This window comes from Sorex araneus, chromosome 10 (assembly GCF_027595985.1).
Source record: "Sorex araneus isolate mSorAra2 chromosome 10, mSorAra2.pri, whole genome shotgun sequence".
Taxonomy (NCBI): Eukaryota; Metazoa; Chordata; class Mammalia; order Eulipotyphla; family Soricidae; genus Sorex; species Sorex araneus.
This window is the reverse complement of record NC_073311.1, coordinates 21,388,922-21,410,339: the sequence shown is the minus strand read 5'-3', so window position 1 is coordinate 21,410,339 and position 21,418 is coordinate 21,388,922. Positions and strand designations below refer to the sequence as shown.

The 21,418-nt window shown below is 36.0% G+C and overlaps 1 protein-coding gene across 6 annotated transcripts in view; it reads right to left on the bottom strand.

Moving 5' to 3' along the window:
- SYT1 (synaptotagmin 1) overlaps window positions 1-21,418 on the bottom strand; it is a 574,730-nt gene that overhangs the window by 510,788 nt on the left and 42,524 nt on the right. Inside the window, exon 1 of one of the 6 annotated variants that reach the window (XM_055118228.1) lies at window positions 14,090-14,114. The exons of the other annotated variants lie outside the window; for them this stretch is intronic. The gene's annotated coding sequence lies outside the window, so the exon portion shown is untranslated. Of the gene's footprint in view, window positions 1-14,089; window positions 14,115-21,418 lie in introns of those variants that run through there. 6 annotated transcript variants of the gene reach the window in all.

Genomic DNA, 21,418 nt, shown 5'->3' with positions numbered 1-21,418 from the left:
ATATGAAAGTTCAATGAAAATGCTTACTTAGAGGGGCTGGAGTGATAGCACAGCGGGTAGGGCGTTTGCCTTGCACTCGGCCGACCCGGGTTCAATTCCCAGCATCCCATATGGTCCCCCAAGCATTGCATTGCCAGGAGTAATTCCTGAGTGCAGAGCCAGGAGTAGCCCCTGTGCAACGCTGGGTGTGACTCAAAAAAGAAAAAAAAAAGAAAATTCTTACTTAGATGTGTTGTGATTATAAAAGTTAACCAAAATGCATATGACTAAATGTACTTGATTAAAAATTTGAATTCAATTTTCTTGAATTGTATAAAATAGCTCTTTTTTAAAACTGTCCTGATTTTCCTTTAGCACACAGACATTAACAATATGATCATACATTTATCTATGATATGTACTGTCTTTTCCTTTTCATTTGTTTATCACCTATTAGCTCATTAAATAAGTCAGCTTCAGGTACTATACCAATAACTTTCATGTCACCCTATGAAACATCTTGTAAAACTAGTAAAAATACTCTCATTAAATGTAATTCCACGATGTCATCCCATAGTTAATCTAATTTTGAATTTCTATGACTAATTTACTTTATATTTTAAGTCTATTAGTAAAAATAATAATGCTTCCCATAGCAATAAAAACATGAAAACTATGTTTTTAATTTGTGCAATGACCATTAAAAAATTCATTTGCCTTAGTACTTTGAAAAGAATAGATGGTATATCTCACTATCACGAGTAAATACTAACAACAAAAATACACTGATGATACCCACAATAATATTGGTAGCAACTACGAAATACATGCATAAGTCAGTTCAAAAGTTAATCCCTAGGAGAATATATTAGGCCTGAGCCACATAGAACGTATTAATGAAATGATACTCCAGTATCATAGAATTGTGATATACACAATTCGACTCTCTTGGTCAGGTAATATAAAAATATATTTGAAGAATCCTACTATGAAAGATTTTTTAGGATCTCCAGAAGAGAATTATCAATATTTTCCCATTGAAAACATTTGATGGACATCATATGTAAAAGTCTTTATACTGGAGGAGGTGATGAAATTTTAAAATTTTAAAATAGGAGATGTGGCTCTACTTGAGGCTAATGGAAACTACTGGGACATGATCTTACACTATGGATCATAAGTCCAGCCCTTGGACCTTTGGTCTTTGACAAAGGTATACTGATGAAAGGAGAGTGATATTTATTCTAGTAGAGGCATCATATGGCTTATTTTTCCACTGGCAAAGGCACCAGAGGAAGAGTTTTAAGCACAGTACGACCTTGTTTTGTCTCATCTAACACTTATTGTTAATTCTGGCCACCCTTGGTATTTAGCTTCCCTTGACATCTTTCCCAAACTTGGATCCAGCCACTTTGAGAAATCTCAGCCATTTTGAGAAACTGCTTGACTACCTTCTAACAAACACCATTCTTCCTTAAGTTCCCTAGAGCTGGTCTGACTGCTTATAATCTAGAAACTTAATTTTTATACTTCTCATAAAATTTTAAATTGTATATGATTTAAAAATAAAGTTGGTATAATTTATGTTTACCGCTTATATGAGCACAGATAAACTGATGATAATAACTTCAACATCTACCAATGAATCTTTTAAATTTTTGTTTTTACTTTAATTCTTTCATTTGAATTCCCTTCCTTGTTGATGCTGGTGTTCTCGTTCTCATGAAGGGAGGGTAAACACTGATCCTAAACAGCAGAATATCCGTGGCCACATTGAGGCATGTGGGATGGTGTCAGGAATTGAACTAATAACCTCACTGGCCTTAGGGTGCAATGTATGCACCTCTGCCATTAAGCAATCCTGAAGTCCCAAAGTTTTGGTTTCATAGTCTTTTCTTTCTCTTTCTGCCTCTACATCTCAATCTCAAATATTATTCCTTTATCTCTAAATTCATTATTTATACATTTTACAGCAATGTGTCCCTATGCTGACTATATTTAAATTTGATTTTTGACTTATTATCAAGAATATTTCATGGACATAGAGATGGGTTTTCTTTAGCATTACTATAGGAGAAAAATATCTCTTTTTCTGGATGTAGTATAATTAATAATGTACTTGTTAGAACTTCAAAATGTATCTTTTTCCCCCCATTACAAATAACCATGGGGCCAGTGACATAGTTCAGTGGGTAAAGCTCTTGCCTTGCATGTATGAGACCTGTATTTGATCCCTATTGCCACATATGATCTTTAAGCCTAGGAGTAATCCCTGAGCACAGAGCGAGGGGTAAGCCCTGAGTATAGCTGGGGTGGCCCCAAACCAACTAACCAAGCAAACAAAAAAAAATTCTATGAAGAGTAATCATTATATACAATTTGGCCCCACTGATCTATTAGTTTGCTTTCCAGAGAGGTGGTGCTCTGTTAAATAATGTGATATTCACAGTGCACCTGCAACCAAGGTTTCTGGCACAGCACAGAGAACACTGTAGGCCAAAGCAATACACCTTTTCTATCTTTACTGACAGTTATATCTCCCCAGCTTGAAAAAGAACCAAAATCTAACCAGCTCATATGCTCAGGACAGCCCTCTTGTTCTAGAGTCTGTAGTTTTCAATTTTCTCAGTCAACTCTGCTCTGCCCTAAGAGAGATTTCCAGAAGAGTAAATTCCACATGCATACAGCATGGGCTGATGCTGGCACTTTTACAGGGAGGGCGGAGGCTTTGGCAGGCGATCTACCTGGAGTGGAGATAATAACTAGGGAAAGACACTTCTCACTAGAGTGCTTTCCAGGTCTGTTCCCTGGAAGGGAACCCACTCAAAGATTATAAGGCAGTACCATGTTTATGAGGTTTTTCTTTTATTCAGCTACATAATTTCATGTAGGGTTTGATAAGAGAACAAGTGAAAAACCTAATAAAGATGAAAAAATAGCCTTTAGATAATGGTTTTCAAAATTTCCCAAAGATTGATTGTTTGAACATGAATCCTTAAAATATAAATATTTCATCTTGCAACTAAGGTCTGAAGCATAGCTCAGGACTAAGTTCTAGTTTAAGTTCTAGTTTACCATAAATTTAATATGACTCAACATTACAAAACCATCACTTGAAAAAGTTAATCTGAACAAGCAGTTATGTGTGACTGGGTGGAGAGGAGTGTGAGTAGAAATATTTTCAATAACAGAATTAGTGTGGGTGCTACTTTATTCTGTGATGTTCAGACTAAAACCAGGGTCCACAGTCAACACTGGGTATACAGTTTAATTGGGGTGCCTTCAGAAGACAGTATGGCAAAAAAATCAAAGCCATGACTCATGAAAAACTGCCTAGAGCAGAGACGACGTAGGAGGATGAATATAACCATCTTTCAAATACTTGAAAGGCTGTTGCGTGAAATAAGATTTGTTCTGTATAGCCACAAGGGATTGAGCTATAGGTGGAAAATATAAGAAAACATTTCAACTCAATATAAGAGAGAACTTTTTAATAAAGCACAAGGAGAGTTGTAACTGCTTCAAAAATTTATAGTGAGAGTGTGAAAATAAAGTCTCCCAAGTTATATTTCTTAGAAAGAAATAAGGCAGAAAAATGGTAATTACGTACTGGAGTTTCATAAATATTAAGCAGGGACTTGGACAGATGATAGAGTTTTAGATGCAATTAAAATGGCTTTTACAGTTTTAATAGGTAAAAAAATTGTAAATAAACATAAAAAACTAGTCAAAGATTTTATAAACAAATAATGCTTTATTTATTTTCCATGTATATCCATAGAAAAAGAAAACTGTAAGTCAAGTGAGCAAATCACTAAGTTAGCAATCAGCACAACATTTTGTTGCCAATAAACCAAAAGATAAGAAATTTATGAATTTACATAGGCTGAAAATTGAAATTAAAAAAAATGAAAAATGTCAAAGGAATATTACCTTCAATACTAACACTGACTGCTTTCAAATATTCTTGTTGACATATTTTAATGTATTTTTGGAGGGTGTGGGTTGATCCATAACCAGTGATAACTTAGGACCTACTCCTGTCATTGCTCTTGGGGATCTCTCTGGTGTGCATGGTACCATCACGAGGTGCTAGAAATTTGAACTTAAGGTGGCTACATACAAGGCAAATACCTTGACTGCAGAACAATGATATGGTCCAACATTCTTAATGTATATATATATATGTATATATATATATATATGTATACATTAAACAAAGATCAAAGACACAGTATAGCGATAAAGGTACTTCCCTTTTAATGCTGCCAGCTCCTGTTTGATCACTGGTACCACATCAAGTTCCCCTAGCACGACCAGGCAAGGAGTATTCTTGAATTTAGATTTTTTTGTTTGGGGGGGTCACACCTGTCAGTGCTCAGGGCTTACTCCTGACTCTAAGCTCAAGAGATCACCCCTGGTGGCATGCAGGGAGCCCAAATATATGGATATTTTAATGTAAAACATTTCAGTAGAACTATTTCAAACACAATGGTGTACTTTCTTAATCAGTTGATATTATTCTTTCTAAAAATATCTGTAGCAGAAAGTGATTTTTAATATTCAGTGTCACTGCAAAAGCACTTAGAATCTTAAAATAACCAGAATTACAATTAGCACAAGTAGAATGAAGAAACACTTTTGGAACTCACTCTGTCGATTTTTTTTTTGTTGTGTGAATATTTGAAAAATAGATGCCATGCATTATTAGATATAGAAATAAATGACTTTCTAGAGTATACTTTAGAAAATGACACTTAAAGAATAATTTTGAATATTAGGCAATTAAAATGACTAAAATACTTGGATTTCAGTCCTAAATTTCTTCATTTTTTTAACCTCTTTTGCTTGTTCTAATTCCAGTTTCCACTAATAAGACTAGAAGATTTACCAGTGCAATGCATAGCCTCTAAACTCACTTCTTGGCTTTCTGTGTAGTTCCTTAGGGACTACCTAAAACTCACAAAATCTTAGTCTTTCCCTTTTGCCCAAAAAATCAATTCTAAGAAAGGCCTACAAATAAACTATTAGAAAAATCTCTTTAAATCCTTTTGTACCAGGGGCCTGACATATTATTAAAACAATGTCCTAAAGACATTTTCATCTGTGGCATCATTACTCTCCATTTTGAATCAATCTGGCTCATTCCACCATGTCAAATATTTCTACAGTTTCTCCCTACTGATGTTACCTTCCTATCAAAATCCTCCAAAAACTAATACTTGCTTTCCAGTCTGTCTTTTCAAGAGATTATAAATCATCTTTCAAAATAAAAGTTAAGAAGCACTTCATGCTTTCAGTGCCTGTGATTAAAGTCAACACTATTTATAATCCCCCTACATTCTATAATTCAGTTTCTAATATCCTCAATTTTCATATTAGAATTATATATACTCTTTCCATTCGAGTTCATGTAAATTAAGGATAGGTATAATGCATCATCAGTGTTGAATACTTCAGACAAAACACAATATAGCCTTATAATATTGTGCAATCAAAATTTACTAAAATTATAAACCAATACCTCTTCATTATTTTATTTATTCACTGACTTTTGCTTTGGGACAATACCTGGTAGTGCTCAGGGCTTATTCCTGGCTGTGTGTGTAGGGAACACCGATTGTGATGCTCAGGGGACCGTATTGGTGGCTCTGATCAAAGCCAGGTGAGCAGCATGCAAAGCAAGCACCTTAACTCCTATACTGTCTTTCCAGCCCACATTATCTTAAAGTTTTTATTTGAAGGACTATAGCTGGTAGCTGTCACGGCTTCATCCTGGTTCTCTGTTCAGGATCTACTCTTGGGGGCGTTGGGGTGACCATAGGTAGTCACAAGGATCAAACAGGGATCAGTTACATTTGAGGCAAGTAAATTAATCCTTGTACTATTTCACCAGCCCTCAATATTTTGCAAAAGTACATATTCAATTCTGTGATTTCCTGCATGTAAAGAAAATCAATTACTCCTTAAACATTAGATTAAGAGACATAATGATGGGAAAAAAAAGTTTCTTAAACATCATTTGAGCTATACATGTCTTTTGGCAAACTCAGAAGGTGTAAGGACCTTTAAACTAGCACATCAAATGCAGAACAGTAATTCATTTCCTATTTAACCTTATGTAAATGAGCACATTAAAGTGGAAAAGCATATATAATATGTTCATAAATATCAAAAAACAAATTACACTATAATCTGTTGTTAAAGTAGACTTAACTCATAAACTAAGGCATACAGAAACATTTAGTTTAGAAGTTATTAAGTAATTATTAAAGTTGATTCCAATGACAAATTACAATTACAAAACTCACTAATTTTTTACTGTGCTTCTAGTTTCTAACCCTTTATTAGCGCAACCTGCCTTTTCTTCCAGCCCACATACTTTCATGCATCATGCCTACAGCCCCCATTTCTTCAATGCAGAAGTCCCACAATTTTCAAAAAATTTCCTGGAAATCTTACTTATGATATATACCTTTCACAGAATAATGCCAAGCAAGGGATATATGTCAAAAGTCCGAATAAGAATGGTACCTTCTAGACTAAGAAAGCAATATACAATTTAACCTGAGTCAGAATAATACATTCAATAAGTAAAAAAACTCTACACTTTGAGATTGAAAAAAATTCCAAGATTACCTGATTTTCTCCAGGCAATTTGAATCCAGAACCCGATAAACAAATATGATTTTCCAAGAGATATTTAAATTTGTATGAAACATCTAGAAGCACAATCAATATTATAGACTGAAAGCTATAACTAGCCTCCCAGCCACCAAAACACATAACCAGTGATGAATAAGGCTAATTTTTCAGTTAATAACATTGTTATTATTTTAAATTCTATCATGTCATGCCCTCTCGGACAGCCCAGAAAGCTACTGAGAGTATCTCGCCCGCACATCAGAGCCTGGCAAGCTACCTGTGGTATATTCGACATGCCAAAACAGTAACAGCAAGTCTCACAATGGAGATGTTACTGGTACCCGCTTGAACAAATCGATGAGCAATGGGATGACAGTAATAGTGATACAGTGATTATGTCATGCATATATCATTATGAATCAAGATAATAATATATTTTTACTAGATTAAATATGCAAATCATTTGATTGCTAATCAGCAAAACAAAAAAAGCAACATAAAAACAAAGCTATTGAGATAATACTATTGAAGACCTTCTCACAATGAGGAAAAAAGTGAGATTTCTGTTTTTTACAAAAACAGTAACTATCATATAAGAATTTTTTAAACTATCAACCTGAATATATGAATAATGCTTTTCCAAACATGTATAAAGTTAACCATATAAAACTAAGACAAAAACAAATACAACTCTGAAATATTAATAATCCTTGAATATTATTCTAAACAGGTTATATTTTTTAAGAATTATTCTTTTATATATTTTTAAATTTATTTTTAATTAGTGAATCACGTGAGGGTACAGTTACAGATTTATACACTTTTGTGCTCATGCTTCCCTCATACAAAGTTCGGGAACCCATCCCTTCACCAGTGCCCATTCTCCACCACCAGTGAACCCAGCATCCCTCCCACCCTCCCCAATCACATCTCCCCCCACCCCACCCTGCCACTGTGGCAGGGCATATCCTTCTGTTCTCTCTCTCTAATTAGCTGTTGTGGTTTGCAATAAAGGTGTTGAGTGGCCACTGTGCTCAGTCTCTAGCCCTCATTCAGCCCGCAACTCCCTTCCCCCACATGGCCTTCTACTACATTATAGTTGGTGATCCCTTCTCTGAGTTGCCCTTTCCCCAGAATGTGAGGCCAGCCTCCAAGCCATGGAGTCAACTTCCTGGTACTTATTTCTACAATTCTTGGGTGTTAGTCTCCCACTCTGTTATTCTATATACCACAGATGAGTGCAATCTTTCTATGTCTGTCTCTCTCTTTCTGACTCATTTCACTCAGCATTAAACTTTCCATGCCGATCCACTTATATGCAAAGTTCATGATTTCCTTTTTTCTAACAGCTGCATAGTATTCCATTGTATAGATGTACCAAAGTTTCCTCAACCAGTCATCCGTTCTAGGACATTCGGGTTTTTTCCAGATTCTGGCTATTGTAAACAGTGCTGCGATGAACATATAAGTGCAGATGTCATTTTGACTATACTTTTTTGCCTCTCTGGGATATATTCCCAGCAGTGGTATTGCTGGGTCAAATGGGAGCTCAATATCTAATTTTTTGAGAATCGTCCATATTGTTTTCCAAAAGGGCTGAACCAGTCGGCATTCCCACCAGCAGTGTAGAAGGGTCCCTTTCTTCCCACATCCTCTATAACAGCAGTTGCTTTTGTTCTTTTGGATGTGTGCCAGTCTCTGTGGTGTGAGGTGGTATCTCATGGTTGTTTTGATCTACATCTCTCTGATGATTAATGATCGACAGGCACTTCTCTCTGTCTCTCTGTCTTTCACTCTGTCTGTCTCTCTCTCTATCTCTTTCTCCTTTTGGGCTTTGTGGTTTGCAATACAGATACTGAAAGGTTCTCAGGTCTATCTCTTTACCTACTTTCAACACTCAGTTGAAACAAAATACAAAAACAAATACAACTCTAAAATATTAATAATCCTTGAATATTATGCTAAACAGGTTATATTTTTTAAGAATTATTCTTTAAACCCTAATGCTCTACTAGTATCTTAATTACTATGAAAACAAGTATGCACATTTGATTTAATAATTTAATTTTTAATCAACTATTCTTGTTAGTATTAAATCTTATAGTAAGCATACATTTACTCAAAGTGAGGATCCTTATGTAGTATTTTCGTGACATGTGAAATGTGATTATCATACATTTAAATAAAATATAAATAAAATTATTTAAAAATAAAACTCCTGGTTCCAGAGAGGGAGAACAGTGGTAAGGCACTTGCTCTTCATTTGGCCAATCCAGGCTCACTTTCTAGCATCCATATGGTCCCTGAGCCCTTCAGGAATGATTTCTGATTGCAGAGCTAAGAATAACCCCTGTGCACCACTGAATATGGTCAAAACCAAAAATTAATTATGAAACTTTTTCATAATAATTTAGTATTATAAATTAAGGATACATGGCTCATTTTCTTATGACAAAAGGTGAACTGTTTTACCTCTGCCAATCTGAAACTCAACATGTGCTAGACATCTAAAATGATTTCACCTACATTTTCAAATAAAATTGAATGCTTTTTCATATATAAGTAAATTTAATCAAATAGATGTACTACATACTTTTCATCAAGGATTTTTTTCACTTTAGCAAGAATGGGAAACTAAATTATTTAGAGGAATGTGAAGACATGTTGAACTAGTTTCATACTTAATCTAAATTTATTTATGTTTCCTTCTATTTTAGTGAATGTGCACTTCAGTGTTGTACCAACAGATAATATGCTATATATGAGCCAAAAAATATATTTCTGCTTGTTGAAAATTATTCCCTAAAAATATTGTGTGGTGTTGGAATTATGTGTATGATAAAACATTATTAGTAGTATTATAAACAAAAATAAAATTAAAATTAAATTAAAAATAATAAAATATATTGCATTAAAAATGAAAATAAAGAATCTTGCATGTAAAGCCCCTCCTGACAGCTTTTCTCTTTGACATGTCCCTAATGATTACTCAAGAAACTTCAATTACATAATGTGTCATTTATATTCACTCCCCCAAAATGATATCTAGATAATTATAACAAATATCACTGTTTGTAGGCCTGTGAAGAATGGCTAAAATAAGTTCTGTAAACCTTTTTAATATTATCTTATTAAAGCACAACTATTTAAATAGTTATTCACAGTTGCTTTTTGACATACTGTGTTCTAGCGCCAGTCCCACCACCAGTGACCTCTTCCCTCCAGCGGAGTTCCAGGTTGCTTCCCCCAGCTCTCCACCTTGACAGGAGCCATTTTAAGTTTGGTTGTCAAAGTTTGGATCCTTGCTTTCATTGTGGTTGACTCTAAGATTTGGATATTTAGCTATCACATCCTTAAAACCACCAATTCAGTTGGATCTCCTTGACTCTTATTCCTTCTTGCTTTCCATCTGTGTGTTCTTCTTCACTCCATTTCTTTCCTTCCCCATCCCTTTCTCCCTATATTCCAGGTAGGCCTAAGGGTAATTTAGGCATCCCCCTTAAAACAGCACATTTCCCCATCCACTTATCCTACATACTACACATACGTGAGCTAATTCAGTATTTGTCCTTCTTCTTAGTTAGTTCATTAACATGCTATACTTTTCTTAGTAATGCTCTATTTGGGCTTGAGTGATAGCACAGCAGGTAGGGAGTTTTCCTTGCATGTGGCCAACCCGGGTTCGATTCCTCCCTCTGTCCCTCTTGGAGAGCCTGGCAAGCTATTGAGAATATCCCACCCACATGGCAGAGCCTAACAAGCTCCCTGTGGCATATTTGATATGCCAAAAACAGTAACAAGAAGTCTCACAATGGAGGCAATACTGGTGCCCACATGAGCAAATCAATGAACAACGAACAGGATGACAGTGCTACAGTGCTACATTGCTCTATTCATCACAATATCTTAGCATTACATTAAGAATTATGTATCACACCCATTTTCTCTTTCTTTCTTTCCCTCTCTTCCTCTAACTTTGGTTTTTGGGCTACACTCAGTGATATTCAGGCTTTACTCAATATGGGAGAATACCTGGGATGCGGGGAATTGAACCCAGGTCAGTCATGTGCAAGGCAAGTGCCCTACTCTCTGTATTCTTTCCTCCCTGACCACCCTGTCTGGACACAGCTGTGAGGTTTTAACACTTATAGTAATTTAACACTTCTCATAATTCTATGTAATTTTCCATTACATTTCTTATGTTTCTTATTTATCAATCAATGTCTTATATAGCATAGAATAACCATTACTAGTTCAATTCTTTGCGGAGCCTCTGTAAAGAAATATGCTCAGTCCATCCAACTGAAGACACTGATCAACAGACCATTTATAGAACTGACACTCAGGCTCCTGTGTACCACTTGGCAGCCCCCTACACAATACATCAAGTTAATTTGTTTTCACTTATTTATTTTTGATTTGAGGGCCACACATGGCAGTACTCACGACTTACTCCTATCTCTATGCTTATGACTCACTTCTGGTGGTGCTCAGGACACAGTGTGATGCAAGATACTGTGATGCAAGATATTGAACAAGGTTTGACACATGCAAAGAAAGTATGTTAACTCTTCTACTATCTTTTCAACATAATTCCTCAAAATAAGAAGGAAAGAAGGGAGAAAGGGTGGAAGTAAGGAAGGGAGGGAGAGAGGGAGAAGGGGGAGGGAAGGAAGGAGGGAAAGAAGGAGGGAAGGATGGAGAGAGGAAGGAGAGAGATGAAGGGGGAAATTAAGCATGATGAAATAGACTTTTTTTTCTGAAACATCACAACTGACTCACTAATAGTTCATCTTTGATAATACCTAAATCTATTTCTTAAATCTATTTCTTAAAAGCTTCAGATGAAACTAGAAATATCACAGAAATTCACCCATGAAATCATGAAACTATAGGATCAAACAGTATTGTACAAATAGTATTGTACCTCAAACCTTGTGGAAACTTTATAGTATGCATCACGTTTAGAAATTTAAGAAAGTAGCCAGACCACGTAATGATACATTTTAGGATTTCATTGTACTTGTGTGGAATGAGGAGTCAACATAAACAACTTCTATGTCATTACAATTTTCATAAATATATTTTTAAGATTTTAAGTGTTTTCCCAGCAGTTTCAGTGCACTATCTTTCCTTCCTCCAAAAATGTATTCTTCCCTAGTGGTCAAACATTTGCATATGTCACTCCCTTTCTGTGTTTTCTCTGACTTGTCACATTCAAGTTTGTTTTCCCTTTTTGTTTTGTTGCTTTTGTTATTTTGTTATTTTGCGCCGAAAATGGGTGCGATCAATGCTTGCTCCTAGCCCTGTGCTCAGGGGACCACATGTGGTGCTGTGCTTGACCTGAACACGACAATATATCAGGCAAGCTCCGTAACTATCTCCCCATTCCCAAACTCATTCTAGTGAGGCATCTTTTTCTACTTTCCTTCCTTCTCTTGGTGTTGTTACGATTCGGATTGCAGCACACACTGCAGTGCTCCCACTCAGTTGTGGAACTTGCTGAGAATGTAGATCACATTTTACTATTGGGACACTCGGCTGTGGTGCTGAAAATCCCATTCCTTTAGTTGTGATGCAATACAAAGGGTCACCAGGGGTCACACTCTTTTCACTGTGGTATTCATGTACAGAGAACCATTCTACACACTTGCAAATTAGAGTGCATACATCTGGGTTAACTGCAACATCCGCCAAGGGCTGCACTCTTTAATTACTGTCCCCATATGCACCTGCTTCAGTGCGGGAACCAACAGCTTAAAGCTCCAGGAATCTCAAAATGGAGAGATGCTAGATTCTAAAAGCAGAGCTGTCAAGTTCAAACTTGGCACATGAGATAGCATGGGCCGTCAAATCCATAACACAGTTAGAATTCAGGAACTTTCGTCTCCCATTCTCTCTTAGCATCACCCTCAGGCTCTGTTGTGTAGGGACCACTGACCGTGGTGCTTGAGAGCACTTGTGATACTTGTGATTTAGTGTACTGCATGCAAGGCTATTGTCTTAACCCCTGTACTATCTCTCTGCATCCCCCCTGAAAACTAATCTTGGTTACAAACTGAGCTACACACAGGCAACTCGGTTTCCTTTACTTCACTCACAGCACTGAAATTTGAGTGAACATTTAAACAGGAAAAACTGATAATTTTCTTTTAATACATAGCACAATTCTCACACAGAAGAGATTATGTGATGTTCCATAATTCTCAGGCATCTCTCAATGACTTAGAAAGCTCCACATGATGTGATTATCTTTATGACTTTCTTATGGCACGTTTTTCTGCATTCCCTGTGCTTTAACACCCTGACCTTTTGGTTGCCTTATCTGTGCTTTTTTTTTCCAAGAATATGACTGATTTCTTTCCTCACATTCAGTAGCTGTTAACTTCCAGTTTGTCCTTAAAATATCTGCTCAGGAAGCGTTGCTTGCCCAATAACTAAAATGACCTTACTGTGAGCTTTCAGAACACTTTATATCTTACTCTCTTGTAGCATTTTTAAGAATTGCCATTTTACACTTTGAGCAATCATTACCCAACAACTGCCTTTTTAAAAAAAAACTTTTTTTATTTGCTTTTTGGGTCACACCCGATGATGAGCAGGGGTCACTCCTGGCTCTGTACTCAGGAATTACCCCTGGCAGTGCTCAGGGAACCATATGGGATGCTAGGAATCAAACCCGGGTCGGCTGCATGCAAGGCAAACACCCTACCCGCTGTGCTATCACTTATAAAAACTATCATTTTCTTAAAAGCAAAGATTGTGCTTTTAATTGTATATAGAATGCCTAGCACTTAGCAGGAAACAAATATGCACCAATTAAATAACTGAACAAATGGATGTTAGTTGTCAGAACTGTAGCACTATAGCACTGTCACACTATCATCCTGTCATTCATGGATTTGCTTGAGTGGGCACCAGTAAGGTCTCCATTGTCAGACTTCTTGTTGTTGCTGTTTTGGGCATATTGAATACGCCATGGGTAGCTTGACAGGCTCTGCCTGGCGGGTGGGATACTCTCTGTAGCTTGCTGGTCTCTCTGAGAGGCACGGAGGAATTGAACCCGGGCCAGCCACGTGTAAGGCAAACACCCTACCCACTGTGTTATTGCTCCAGTCCTAATACTATAAACATTTTTGTTTTTAAGAAGCATTTATAGGAGTCACAGGAAAAGTATCCAACAAGTTTTATTTTTTGGACACCTCAGTATAAGAAAGTTCAATCAGATTTTATGTGAAATTTTATGGGAACCAGTACTCTTAAGACTTGATAAAGGAGCCAGTAAACAGTAGGAAGAGAGGTGAAAATTTCAGATTTAGTCTTTCTTTCATTTGTCCAATTGGTTATACATCCATTTAATAGGAATTAAATCTGAACATCAGTAATGCATCATGAACTATGCTAAACATTATGCCTAATAAGTTAAGGTGATGCTTAATTAACTGAGCAGGAAGAGAGGTCTCACCCAATCGAGAGAAGGAAGCTTCGGCTTGTAGGTCTGAATTAAGATGATTCTGGAATGCATATAAGAAAAGCAGAAAATAGCAAGGCTGAAGGCTGATCATCTCTTGTAGGAAGGAAGGGTTCAATTGAACAACCTGAGATTTTTCTATGGCATTGGTAGTACTTATTAACGAAATGATTAAGCACTGTTTGAAGAAAACATATTAACAAAATAAAATAATGACCTATTGTATGTGCTAATTGTCACTTTGAAGACTAAGTATGGCATGTCTTGAGATTACAGATGAATAAAAATTAAAACAGATTACAGACACACCTCAGACACAGTGCAGGTTCAGTTCCAGATAATCACAGTCATGCATATGTCACAATAAAGTAAGTCATATAAATTTATTTTGGTTTCATAGTCAAGGATATAAAAGGCACCTGAACACTAAACTGTGAATATGTGCAATAGTATTAATCTAAAAATTGCTTCTGGTTAGATTTCAAAACACTTTATTGCTGAAAAAAAAAAAACCCTAAATATCTAAGCCCGTAGTAAATCCTAAACTTTTCCTCCACCACCTCAGATGAGTTTTGCTCCAGTTCTGAGGGCTGCTAACTAAACCTAATAGTACAATTGCTAAAGATATTGTTGGTGTGTCTGTGGCAATTCCTCAAAATAAAACAATGGGCACCACATTTACTTACTTCTTTCTTATCAATATCTCTGAATAGGTGATGGTTTTGAGAACATTTTAATCTAGATAGATATTCCAAAATTGAAAGAGGATCTCTCCAACTCTGCCACTGGTTTATCAACTAATTGTATATAATATTTAAAATCCCTTGTTGTCATTTGAACAGTGTTCAGATATTTATTTTACTGGGAAAAGATTTCATCTCAGGAAAACACTTTGTTTGCTTATGCATCATATACAACTTCTCATCTGTTAAGTTTGAGACTGCAATAACTCAGTGGCATTGCTCATATGCCATTCTAATTCTCTCTTTTAATATCCATCTTGTCTGTAGCTACTGCCTCCACTAAAATTTAAAACCCCTTAAAATCATCCATGAAGGTTAGAATCTACTTTTTTCCAGTTCAGAAAATTTATATTACCATTTTTATAATCTTGATATTCATATTTTTTCCAAAACTTAGATTTTTCTTGGCACCTAGAGTAAATAACCCTTTCCAGAATATTTTCATTTTTAAAGATAATGTAGGAATACTGCCATTTATTCAGCCATTGATTAAGCTGATAGAATTGGGCATGAACTGCACATTACTTTTTTTATTCTATCCTGAATGTTAATTTTATTTAACATTCAGGATAGAATAAAAAATTTTATTATTCCCCCCCCCTTTTTGTTTTGATTTCACTGTGAGATACAGCTACAAAGCTTTCATGTTTGAGCTTCAGTCATATGATCATCAAACACCCATCCCTTCACGAGTGCACACTTTCCACCACCAAAATCCCCAGTATTTTCCACACCACACCCCATTCCAATCCTTCCCCTGCTTATGTGGCAGACAATTTCCCCCAGACTCTCTCTCTACTTTGGTTACATTCGATATTTCGACACCAGTCTCACCACCACTCAAACCTGCCAAAAAGGCAATGCTAGATGATTTGTTTCGTATTGCTTGTTATGGATAGAATATAATGTCCAGGAAATTCTGTGTCATTATTTCCCAGGAGCTTTAGTTTATAGTCTCTGGGTCTTTGCCATTGATGAGATTACATGGCGTCAGGGGCAGTGAGGTTTTGGGTGGAATTGTCCGAGCATGTAGAGAATGGCCTTGGGCATGGTGGTGGTTGGGTTTCGAAGGATTTCGGCTGCTGGGGTTCTGCTTGGGGCAGGGAGGAAAACTCAACCCACCCCTCTCCAAGGTGCCCCAAGGAGGACAGCCTGGCACGGGGTCAGGGCATTCTGTGGTGCTCTCTTCTGGGAGCTTTAGTTTATAGTCTCTGGGTCTTAGCCATTGATGAAATTACATGGCTCCAGGGGCAGTTTGTGGGTGTGACTGCCAAGCTACTGGAAAACTGGGGACCTGGGGGGAGGAGGCTGTGTCCTGATCCAGCGAAACCTGAGGCTCTCAGTCACAGGTTCCCACCTACCTCTGCGCTACATGTCCTTACTGCATCGATCTCTTTCGAGATGTATGGGTCTCTGAAATAAGGCCAATAAATGAGCTTATATAGCTGAGCCAGAGGTGGTTTGTGGGTGTGTCTCCCACATACCTAACTTTTGGCCATTTAATTTCTTGGTAAACTTGGCCCCAAGTTGTTGGGGTCTGGCCAAAGACACAACAGCAATTTTGGAGTATCTGGAAGTCAGAAGACATCATCAAGTTGCTGATGCACTCGCTTCACAAGTACAGTTTTACCTGCTTACCTGCTGGAGGCACCATACCCCGCCCCCCCCCGCCCCCGCTGCCAGAATATTTTCTATTTACTAGCCCAGGTCTGGCAGAGTAATCTCTATCTCTGGCAGCTACAGCCTTGCAAAATTTACGTCTTAAATAAGACTTGAAAGCCAAAATTATTTTTTGAGTCATGGTGGTCTACAGAATGGACACTGTATTAGCAGCACTGTAGCACTGGCATAGCACTGTCGTCCCATTGTTCATCAATTTGCTTGAGCAGGCACCAGTAACGTCTCCATTGTGAGACTCGTTGTTACTGTTTTTGGCATATCAGATACGTCATAGGTAGCTTGCCAGGCTCTGCCATGGGGGGTACTAGCAGTATTAAAAATATTAGTGACCTTGTTTTTCTTCACCAGATTTTTGGTGACAGACAGATTTTCAGTGAGCAGTGATATTTTTAAATGAGTCTTTTTCTTTTTTTCTTAGAAATAGTTCTTAATAGTGCATTTTAATCATCAGAAAATTGTGCTCAAGAGATGTCTTCTCATGCAGTTTGTTTGTTATATTAATTAAAAAATAAAACATGTAGACTAGATTTTAAAATATTAGGGAACCTAGGATTTTCAGAATGGAAAAAGAACATTAACTTTAACTTAATCATCACCTACATTAACCCCTAATAAGAAAGCCAGACTGTTCTATGAACTTGGGAAGTAAAGCATAACTTCCCCTCTCTTGCTGGGAAAGAGCTCCATGCATTTTCTGCATAAGGCTGTCATAGTGACATGGAACTCTGTTGTTGAGGATTGCCACCTTCATCAGTGATTTTAGCTCTGATAACTTGGTGCTACACTTTGTACTTAGAGGTTACTGGAGATAACATCTTTTATTTAACCCCAGGAGCCAACCTCCATGAGTTTCAAATTTCTTTTCATAATGTCTTTGCTAATATTCACAGATGTGAGGTTAGGGTCTTGAGAGGGATTAGACTTCACTTTATTAAAATGTTGCTTGTTTAATCTTCTGTTCAGCGGCTAACATATCAGTGGTAAGGTTGTTTTGCTTCCTTATCTTCTTTAGTTCACTGAGGCAGCACTTCTCATTTCCTTCAGCAGCTGTTCAATTGTATTCCCAGTCTGTTTGGTGCAAGAAGCCTATATTTTAGCCTATCGTGGGTTTCAAAAAACCTTCCTCCTTAAAAATTTCCAACCTTAATTTATAATGAGATATGTGTGTGTCTTTCCCTTCTGTGTTAGCATTTACAGGTCTTTGTTGGATTATAAGTTGCCTAATTTTATATCAGGATAAGGAAGTTTGAGGAAACATAGTAAAACAAAGGAAGACCTTATTAATAAAGCAATTAAGTGATAATTAAGTGATATATGACATTTCTGAAGTTTGTCATCTTACCAGGGCATGGTTTGTGGTACAACAAACCAATTTTAATAGGAATATCACTGATTATAGATTACCAAACCACATAAGAAAATGAACAGTTATACTGACAGAACTATCAAAATGACATGGAGAAATAAAATGAGCCCATGTTGTTAGGAAAATATGCCAACAGATTTGCTAGATGTGAGGTAATATAAATCCTTAATTCAGAAAATATGCAGTGTTTATGAAATGCTATTAAGAACAATAAGAAAAACCTGTATATTGAAGATATTAATTATCACAGGCCATTTGATGATAGTACTCAAAAACCAAATAATATTGATTATAGTTCTTATCTGTACTTTTCCCTTCACAGGGAAAAATGTAGACTGAATATATTTAATATAAATGTTGACCTAAATTACAAAAATAGCAAGTATTAAATATAATAAAATCATGGCTAAACCAACTTTAGTTAGAATAGTGCTTAAAACAATTGTCCAGGGATACAAGAAAGTAGTGTATATGTCCCTGAATTTTCCTTTCTTTGTTTAAAATTCCAAACTTGTATTTGTGATTTTGTTGAAGAGTTTAACAAAATATAGGAATTTACTCCAAAAAAATGAAAGATCAGAGAAAAATAATATTTTGTACTGTAGAAATAAAATAAATAGAAAAAAATAAGACAATCAGACTCAGAAATGTTTGACAAATCAGTATTGGTAAATAGGTAAATTGATAAACAGGTAAATAGAGTATATACCTATTATATACTTTATTTGCCAATAGAGTATTATATTGGCAAATAGAGTATATAATAGTATATTGGTATTATATATTATATACTCTATTGGTAAAGAGAGTATATAATAGGTAATATATACCCTATTGGTAAATAGAATATGTAATAGTAATATATACTCTAATTCCACAAGTCACTTAACCAGGTATACAGTTCTAGTTTTTATAAAATCACTAGTCACATTAAAATATCTACTATGGTTATTGGAATTGTGAATGGAGGGATGGAGCATGGAATTTTTATAAAGTAAGAATAAAGTAAACTATAATGTCAGTGTTCAATGCTCTTCCAACAAGACAGACATTTCTAGGCAGCAACAATTATTCTTCATTCCACAGGAGGAGGAGCAGGGAGCATGCCATAAAATCCAACTCCCAGGTCCTCTGTCAATTAAAGATAACCAATATTTCAGCTGGAAAATGGAGTACTACTCATCTATGAAAAAAGATTAAACCTTCCCAACTTACCACAATTTGGATAGAATAGGAGGGACTTATGTAGTTGAACTGAGTCAGAAAAAAAAAGATAAACACCAGATAATATCAGGCATTTGCAGAGTATAAGGAAACAAAGCAAGGAATTAGACAATCCCCAATGGTAACATCTCTGAGATTTAATCCATAGAACTGTGAACTAAGGATAAAGTGGAAGAGGAGGAGATCTTGAAAATAGGGTAGCGAGAGGGTTTCAGGTACGTTGGTGTCAGAGAAGTTATAGCAGCAGCATACGAAATCAGTCTTGATTTTATTGTTAAAATTAAATTGTAAGTTGTAAAAAAAGAGAACATTTTGCTTGAGTCTGCGATACCTCAATAGGTGAAGCCAGAGATACTGAACATGTGTCTCATGCAGGAGTCTGAGACTCAATCCCTAGCACCATATATGGTCCCAAGAGCACAATGAATCCTGAGGACACAGTTGCCTCTTAGCACCACCATGTGTGACAAAAAAAAATCAAACAGGAAACCCTTGGTTGATTGAAAGTCAGTAAAAATGTACATTAGATATCTATTATAAAACTTGTTCAATCTAAAGTGAAGTCATTAAACTATTTGATTAATATGTTATTATTATTTAGTTCTGAAATTTAGGAATGTCGCCAAACAGGATAAGCTAGAAACATTAATAAACAGAACACTGACCCAAATGGAGTTTAGGGAAAGGGAATCCAGATTTTCAGTTTTCTGCGGTAGAGAAGAATAATAGCACAGAGCCCAGTCTCAAAGTGAATTCTTAAGTTCTTTTCAATTTTACATTGTTGAGACAGATCATGATCAAATATAATTGCAGCTAAAACAAGAATTAGTTAATGCATAGACTAATGAATGTCAGATGCAATTCTTCACTGAGAATAAGTGAGTAAAAGATATTCCCTGTGCTTGAAATCTGAAACTCCATTGATATTAGTTAAATGAGTTAATAGAATTTTTAGCAAGTTATGGAGGTTGTGTATATGAGGATACTGATGGTAAAGTGGTTTTGCCAGATTTTCTGGAAACTCTGTCTTTTTAATCAGTTTTAGGGCACAGTGACTTCATGTATATGTATAAATAATATATAACAAATTAATAACATGTCACACTATACAGTTATTAAGACATACATGTCATTTATACAAATGTATGTTCTGCATACATGAAGATAAAAATATAAATACTATTAAGTATAGTCTGAAGTATTTTGTTCAAATAAACAATAATTTTACCATTTAGGCAAGAAGTATCATTTAACTACTTTCTATTGACAGTGTGAAAGCTTGTTAAGAAATTTCTGATACTGAAGACTCTAGAAAAGAGTTGGAAAAAGGCTTTTTCACTTACATACTTAAGCAGGAATTAAATTTACTCAGTTCATGTAGTCACTGAGTAAATGGAAGCAGGGAGAGAGTGGGAAGGGGGGGCGTATACCCGGGACATTGGTGGTGGGGAATGTGCACTGGTGGAGGGATGGGTGTTTGATCATTGTGAGATTGCAACCCAAACATGAAAGCTTGTAACTATCTCACAGTGATTCAATAAAATTTTAAAAATTAAAAAAAAAATTACTCAGTTCTCTCAACACGAGAGAGAACTAAATCATTATATTACATAAGCAGTCAATTTGAGCATTTTGCTTATGATAAATCCCAAAAGAACTTACAGCTTTGAGGGTCTTTTTTCTGGTTTTTAAGACATACTCAAACTCACATTTTCATTTTATTTGACAAAATAAAACATAGCTTCGTGACAGTAATAACTGGGAAGCAGATCAGTGTTTGACCTAACTACACATGGCATTTTATATTTAGGCTTCAGACAGCTTGTCTTTTGAGACTTCCATCAATCTATAAAGGGAGAATTTAGTAGTTAATTGTCCAATAAGCATGCAACTTCTGAACAAGAGGCTCTTGTGAGTCTGTAAATCTCTAAAAGCACCCCTACACTTCACTTTGCTTGGATGAGCTCAATATTCTGGTCCTTCATTAGACAATGTAGGTAGAGAGAGCATACATACATGTACATATTTATGTACATATGTTTGTATATGCACATGTGTATGCAAATTTACAAGCAGTAAGTGTGCATATATACAATTTGTAAATATGTGTGTATTTTTGCATCCTTCTCTTGAGACAGTTCACACAATTTAATTGATTTTCCACATTCTACTTGCATTCCTGATGATATCACAAAGCTACAAAGTGAATTTTTTAATGAAGTTTTTCTTTCTTATACATGTAGTTTAACAGAAAAAAAAGACAAAAACTGGATTCATGTATATGCTCAGCTACTTCCTTATTCCATGAGT